We start from the raw sequence: 8,699 nt of genomic DNA on the forward strand, positions 1-8,699 counted from the left end.
GATTTCAAATTTACAGAAGGTGGTTGCTCTTTCATCAACAGAAGCAGAATATGCTGATATTATTAGGGCTAGCAAAGAGATGATTTGGCTTCAAAGATTTATGGAAGAGGTTGGTAGAAAGCAAGAGAACATCATACTGTGGAGCGACAGTCAAAGTGCTATTCATCTAGCAAGGAACTCAACATTTCATTCGAGGACTAAGCATATTCAGTCGAGGTATCACTTCATTTGGTCAATTTTGGAAGATGGACTACTGAAGCTTGACAAGATTGACGGCAGCAAAAATCCTGCAAATATGTTGAAAAAGGTGATTCTAAAATTCGCGTATCCAAACGGCCCCTAAAAGTTTCTAAGGAAAACAGGAAATAGGTTTTCTAAGCCCCTGATTTTTTCATCTTAAAATTTGTTTTCACTAAAGAACCTAATGATAAATTTGAAGGGAAACTTGATAGAGGGAGAGATTTTTTCATCTTAAAATTTGTTTTCACTAAAATATTATATTAATTTATTACACCCTGAGTGGGTCTCATTTAGGCCTGCACTCCAAAAAGTGTATTTTGCACTGGGATACTCTTCGATTTAGATTCTTTTCAATTCTTTTAAAGAGGTAATGACATTTTCATTCCCATATTTTCCAAAAAAAATCGTGGAAATGACACAATCGTTGGTCAATTTCACTTTCATCTTTATTTTTTGGAGGAGTTCCTTTTTGGAATTATTTACCATAAAATTTAGCAACTTAATGGAAGATAGACAATTCTTTCATCCGTGTTCTAATTTGAGAGATTTAAATACTATTTTGTAATTTTTATTAACAAAATCATTCAAGATAGCAACAATCTAACGATTGTGCAATGTTTCTAGCAATATACAATGTTTCATTCAAGAGGAATTAAAGGAAATGGTTCATTGCAGGATTTCTCATGGATACATGGGTTGGACTTACCAAGGCCCACGCCCTGGCTCTCTTCCATTTGGGGGCATGGCTTTAAATTTCGGTTTCGATACCGGTTTTGTTTTAAACTAGTTGCAGACCCATGCGTTGCATGGGGCGACGAAAAAATTTTGATTAGAGAAGAAACCAATGGAAGAGTGAAAAAAAATACTCAAATCAACCATATAATGGCCTAAAGTTCCTGGTAGCACTCTTATTTCCATGTTCTAAATAACGAAAAGAAATACATGATCTGAAACTTACAACCAGAAAACTCTTTTCGTTTTGTGGAATAATGACAACTCGGAACACCCAAATCACCTATAGAATGTAGGATCAAACTGACCTTCTCTCTTTCCTTCATCTCCATCGATCAGCAACTGTTGATAAAGAATGAAGATAATGTGAGAGGTCATCTATTCAAGTAGCATTAGAGTCTATCATGGAGGTAAGTAAGATCTAATAATTAGAAACCTAACTATAATTGAGGTAAGTAAGATTTAATAATTAGAAACTTAATAAAATCTGCTAATTCAAAACCTGATAGAGTTATCTATCTCAGTTGCATCGAAACCCATTGGATATAGATGCCGGAAAGCTAATAGTTATAAAATGTGAAATTCTCTAAAATTTTAGACAATACCAGTGTTTTAAGATGGTCTTGGAATTTCAAGGAAAAAAATGAATGGCTCCTTATTTTTGGACTCTGATCAATCATAAAACCAGCTATCCACTATAAAATTTGCAAATTTATGAACACATACCAATTATCTACCATAAAACAATTTGAAATCTCTTAAAAGTTTATTTTAGCACCCAAACGACCCAAGTGACCATTGTGAAGATCAAAAAATGTGAATAATCACAATTAGGCAACCATCCTAAAAAAATAATAAAGCCTCACAGTGGAAAGATAAAAGAGAATTGAGTGCTCAGAAACATGAGAAGATCTAAAGTAGAAAATTGATGTTTTAGTACCAAAACACAAAAGAATAAACAAAAATAACCCAAAAGCCAAAACACAATAAAAACTACTATATGATCTGAAACAGTCAAATTTGTAGATTTTACAAAACTTTAAAAAAATGAATAAATATAAAAAAAGGAGTAGAAAAATTCCCTTTCTTCATCAAACAATGAACAGTACATTAACTATAAAATAAGGAAATGTAAACCATGGATGCCATTGATTTCAACGTTTACATGAAGGCTCTACAAATGCATTCAGTGAAAAAAAACATAAAGCGGTAGTAATCATTCTTGAGTTTAAGCATATCAGAAAAATATTAATTTTCCTTTCAACATCCCTAGACAGTTCCACATCACACCAATAAACAAACAAAGAGAGAAACAAAACAAAGCAATGTAATAGAAGGCAAATATAGTAGTGAAAGAACAAATAGGAAAAAAAAAAAAAAACAGATGAAAATGCCAACTGACCTGTTGAAGAGGGGTTGTGTGTAAAGATGTTGCCAGTGAAGCCAACTCTTAAACAACAGTATGGTTCATGCCGTTTGGCGTTGAAAAGACGGAAGCCTTTGATTTGATTATAAGTATTCGTAATGTTAGGATATAGTCAAAGATAATTTTATGCATTTATGATTGGAAACGTTGTTAATTGGGTTTGTTTGGAGACGTAATCAATACTAGAATTCAAAGAGGTATCGTTAATTACGGGATATAGATATATAGGGCAGTAGGGTGAGATATATAGGGCAAGATTTTTTATAGAATCCGAATCGTTTTCTAAATATGAATCGTTTTGGAAACTGATAATCATGCCATTTACGAAAATCAAAAGATACGGGATTTAAGGAGATGCTCTTGAGATGCCTTCTTTTGCAAATTTGAAGGGAACCTTGATAGAGGGAGAGATATTATAGGAGATTTAATTGCTGAGTTAGGAGAGAGAAAGAGATATAATAGGAGAATTAATAGCTTTTAATAGGAGATTTAATAGCTTTCTTCCATATAAAAGATGGCTTTTTAAAATTGCGTGATAGAGGAGGGGCTGACACGTGGCACCACCTCGGCTTAGAGGATTCCGCTTTACTTATATATACAGGATATAGATATATAGGGCAGTAGGGTGAAATATATAGGGCAAGATTTTTTATAGGATCCGAATCGTTTTCTAAATATGAATTGTTCTGGAAACTGATAATCATGCCATTTACGAAAATCAAAAGATACGGGATTTAAGGAGATGCTCCTGAGATGCCTTCTTTTGCAAATTTGAAGGGAAACTTGATAGAGGGAGAGATATTATAGGAGATTTAATTGCTGAGTTAGGAGAGAGAAAGAGATATAATAGGAGAATTAATAGCTTTTAATAGGAGATTTAATAGATTTCTTCCGTATAAAAGATGGCTTTTTAAAATTGCGTGATAGAGGAGGGGCTGACACGTGGCACCACCTCGGCTTAGAGGATTCCGCTTTACTTATATATATATACGGGATATAGATATATATGGTAGTAGGGTGAGATATATAGGGCAAGATTTTTTATAGGATCTGAATCGTTTTCTAAATATGAATCATTTTGGAAACTGATAATCATACCATTTACGAAAATCAAAAGATACGGGATTTAAGGAGATGCTCCTGAGATGCTTTCTTTTGCAAATTTGAAGGGAAACTTGATAGAGGGAGAGATATTATAGGAGATTTAATTGCTGAGTTAGGAGAGAGAAAGAGATATAATAGGAGAATTAATAGCTTTTAATAGGAGACTTAATAGCTTTCTTCCGTATAAAAGATGGCTTTTTAAAATTGCGTGATAGAGGAGGGGCTGACATGTGGCACCACCTCGGCTTAGAGGATTCCGCTTTACTTATATATATACGGGATATAGATATATAGGGCAGTAGGTGAGATATATAGGGCAAGATTTTTTATAGGATCTGAATCTTTTTCTAAAAATATGAATCGTTTTGGAAACTAATAATCATGCCATTTACGAAAATTAAAAGATACGGGATTTAAGGAGATGTTCTTGAGATGCCTTCTTTTGCAAATTTGAAGGGAAACTTGATAGAGGGAGAGATATTATAGGAGATTTAATTGCTGAGTTAGGAAAGAGAAAGAGATATAATAGGAGAATTAATTAATAGCTTTTAATAGGAGATTTAATAGCTTTCTTCCGTATAAAAGATGACTTTTTAAAATTGCGTGATAGAGGAGGGGCTGACACATGGCACCACCTCAGCTTAGAGGATTCCACTTTACTTATATATAGGATTTCGGTTTCGGTACAGGTTTCGGACCTCACTGAAACCGAAATTTCGGCCGAAATACGACGGAATATTAAAAATAATATTTTATTTCTCACAAACTTTCGGCTGAAATTTCTGGAAAATAATAAATAGTTATAAAAATCGAGATGACATTTCAGAAATTTCGGTTGAAATAAATTATTGTTGAGGATATTTCGGATGAAATTTCGGTTGAAATAAAGTATTGTTTTGGGTATGTGTGATTTCGGTGATGGTCTGGACCGAAACCCGAAATTTCGGATTTCGGTCGAAATGTAAAGCCATGCTTAGGGGCACCACAACCTTGCCAATTTAAATGAAATACATGGCTAGATGTTTATATGGAGGTTCCACTTAGAAGCCTCAATTATTTTGCAAAACTAGGCTTCCGTCCTAGATTGTTTAAGGTTGGACCCTATCGATTGTTTATGGTTGGACCCTATCAAGGTTCTGTAGCCGAAAAAAGCGAGGCTGATCCAAGTGGATCTCAGAGGTATGTGGGTCCAATCAGGGGTTCCACATGCAAGAAGATCTTTCAGATTTGTTCCTATTGCACCTGTACAAAGACCTAGAAATACCTCAATGAGGTGGGATAACTTATCTCCGGGGAGGTTTCTCCTCTTTTTAACTGGTAACTTTGCTATTTCATAGGAACGGAAGCAGAGAATATCTCTAGGAAATTTTACACGCAGAAAATATCCCAATCTACAATTTAGTATTTCTAGTAAGTAGTAAGTCCACAACTAACTATTTAAGGTTAGTCCACAAAAAACTTACGTTTTTTTGAGATCCCTTGAGAAGAAGAATAAAATAAAATAAATAGAAAAATCTAAAAATTTGTGCAAGAAGAAGAAGAAACTAAAAGAAGAGGAGGAAGAAAATAAAAAAGGAATAAATCCCTAACGTTAAGGCAGAACAAAAGGGGGGGGAATAAAAGATAAAAATTATAAGGAAAAAGTAAATAGAGTTCATCAGTTTAGTTGTAGAGAGGGCCACTCGTCTTAGCATGCTAGTTGAGTTATGGAGATAGAGGGAGGTATCCAATTTAGTTGTAGAGAGGGCCACCAACTACTATCCTACCTACAGACAGAGACGTAGCTCTATAATTGAAGATTTTTTAAAAAAATTAGTTAACAATAATTAATAAATTACTTATTGAAAATGAATAAAAATTATATTTGACAAAATAAAGTTTAAAAATGAATGATTTAGCTTGTTCAAATAAATAAATAGAGGATTTACTAGCACAGAAGGCATTTCGCAGACGGGCTGTTGCATTTCACAGCAGCCACACCGGCTCACTTTTCAACAGATTTTGTCTCCATTTATGATGTGGCTCCTCTCACATGCAAGATATTTAACTCTTTTCATGACATTTTAGGTATTGAAGTTTTTTTTCCAACCAATAAAAAATACCTACCCTTCATGTGTTTTACTCTTTTGCCCAAAAAGCTTTTTTTTCTTGAAAATGTTAATTTCAGATATTTTTGCATGATAAACGAAATTGGTCAGATCGGAGGGTTAGGATCATCCTATGGAAATGATTTTTTGGGGACAACCTATTTAAGTTATGCCCAAACAGATGAACGGTTTGGATCATAAAAAAAAAGTGGGCCGTACCTACTTTTTTAGACTTCACGTGTTTTCACGGCCACCCATCATATAAATTCTCTTAAAACATATCCCCCAGTTGCTAATTAGAGGAAAAACTGTACATATTTGGCAAAAATATGTACAGTTGCATTACTAAATATCATATGAAACATCATTACCTAACATTCCATCTAATTACTTGGGACCGGTGGCGGACCCAGGAATTTACACTTGGAGGGGCCAGACTAATTTACACTGGCCTCCATTGGTCATGGGGGTGGGGGGGGGGGGGGGGGGGCATGGCCATTAAACTAACCAAGCATGCATGTACATGCCATGAAGCATAAAAGGGATTTTGCAAGTCATTGGAGGGGGCATGGCCCCCCTCATGCTATATGTGCCTCTGCTCCTGCTTGGGACAGCCAGCTTAAGTGCAAATGGAATATTAGGTCCATTTTGGAGACCATTAACTAAGATTGGACTAAGACCATAATACCTCTTATTCTGCAACAACATAAGAATTTGAACGTGACATCAATCTTATCATGCTGAATGAAATGACTGGGGGCTTAATGTAATCAGCAGTTAATTAAGAGATTATAGGATGCTAATTCTTGGGGGGGGGGGGGGGGGGCATGTCCCCCCCTCATGCTATATGTGCCTCAGCTCCTGCTTGGGATAGCCAGCTTAAGTGCAAATGGGATATTAGGTCCATTTTGGAGAATATTAACTAAGATTGGACTAAGACCATGCTACCTCTTATTCTGCAACAACATAAGAATTTGAACGTGACATCAATCTTATAATGCTGAACGAAATGACTGGGGGATTAATTTAATCAGCAGTTAATTAAGAGATTATAGGATGCTAATTCTGTAATTTCCATTTATTTTGGTTGGTTTCTTGACCAGGCTTTCTTACAGAATTCTTTTGGTCTCTGTATCCTAGATTTTTTAAGTATAAACTTTCACGATCATGACTCAGACAATTCTGTGAGATGATGATGAATGTTGGTGCCTAGAAAAATATGGGTCATTTTTTGGGAAGGAATGCTCCTCTCCATTTGCCCAAATGATGTTATGAAAGCAATGAACAAATCTAGGCATATTAGAGTTTAAATAAAAGATAAATATACAAGCACATTATGTGGCTGGTCAAGAAGGCCAGACAACGTCCTAGGCGAATGGTAGATCAGGGCAACAGGGAACTCCAAGCTGATGATGCCCATGCCGGGTTACAACCTATTTACGTTGTGGGACAGCAAATGAACAGATTTGATCATCCTATTAAGTGGACCCCACGTACTCTTTGAAAATTCTGGATCTTATTCTGGGGTATTGCAAACCAATATAGGGAGACTCATCTCATACATCTGCTTTAGCATGATACCCTCTAGATTACTATTGTAATATTAGACAAATCAGTTCTTTAGCAGACTGTTTATTAGCACTTTCATTGTGAGTTTCCTGTCTACAATTATTTATGTACAATATTGTTGATGAATTGATGCTGGCTTCATGATTAATTTGGATTGATTGCGAGGAATTTTTCTTCCTTTTCTTATTTAATATTAAAAAGTACTATATCTTAATCTCAAAAGATTTATATTTACTTTTTCGTTTTCGCCCCGTGCATCGCACGGCGTGACTTGCTAGTTATACAAAAACTAGCATTCTTGGGTTGAGTGGGGGCTGTGGGGCTAACACATGAATGCAAAATAATGGGCCACACCCTTCATTCAAATTGTCGACCCCAACCTATGCATGGGCAGGGGTGGACATTATGGGACCCATCCCATCAAAACATGAGGTAAAAAATGGTTGGCCTCACCCGATGCATGAGTTTGAGTGGAATTGGTGGGTCCCACCCTATCAAAACATGGTGTAAATGGTGGGCCCCACGTTGTGTATGGTTTTGATATCTAAATTGTCATGAAAAGAGTGCAAATACTCGTCGAAAACATCTCAAAAAGGGCTACAACTTCCTAGTTTATCATTTTCCAGATTCTTTCATCTAATGCTCCAAAAATGGGATTGAAAATCAAGCACCAACATTGTAGCGGGAATACACATGCGTCAATCTGCCCCAGTTGAACGTCAACTCAATCACTTTCATAATATGGAATAAGGTTAGAAACATTGAAAGTAGTCGAAATGCCGTAATCACCAGACAATTCAATCTTGAATGTATTATCCCCAATTTTCATACGCACTCAAAATGGACAATCCGTACGATCTTGAAGTTTGCCAAACTTCCAGGGTGGAAAATGCCCTTTTCGTAAATGAGTCCATATGAGATTTCCTTTATTGATATCAGCCTTTCTCCTATGCTTGTTTGCCCTTGCCTTATACTTTTAGGTTTCTTCTCAGTATTAGATCGTACTCTTTTATAAATCTTGTTAATTTCCTTTGCTTTTGCCTCTGCATCGCCACTCAATTTAGTAAGAATAAAAAGAAGAACTAGATCAAGAGGACCTTGAGGATTACACCCATACGTTACCTCAAAAGGACTAGCACCGATGGTGTGGCCAGAGGGGAAATTATATGAAAAGTCGGCTTGTGCAAGAATAAGGTCCCATTGCTTCTTATTACCACCTACATAGCTCCGAATGAGGCTTCCAAGAGTTTGATTAATCACCTCCATCTGGCCATCAGTTTGAGGATGGTGAGAAGGAACTAAATTGGAGTTTTGTCCCCATCTTTGCGCATAAAGTTTTCGGATCCCTATCTGACGTAAAAGTTTTTGGAATACCATGCAATTTGACAATCTCTCAGAAGTAGAGATATGTTACTTTGGATGCATCATAGGTCTTCTCGCATGCCACAAAATGTGTGATCTAAGAGAAACTATCAACAACCACTATGACCAAATCAAACTTCCTTTGTGTGTGGGGAAGGCCCAAAATAAAATCTAAACTC

The sequence above is a fragment of the Tasmannia lanceolata genome, unplaced genomic scaffold, assembly GCF_043159265.1.
Source record: "Tasmannia lanceolata isolate RefF3 unplaced genomic scaffold, GAP_Taslan_0.1 ptg000007l, whole genome shotgun sequence".
In the NCBI taxonomy this organism is placed as follows: Eukaryota; Viridiplantae; Streptophyta; class Magnoliopsida; order Canellales; family Winteraceae; genus Tasmannia; species Tasmannia lanceolata.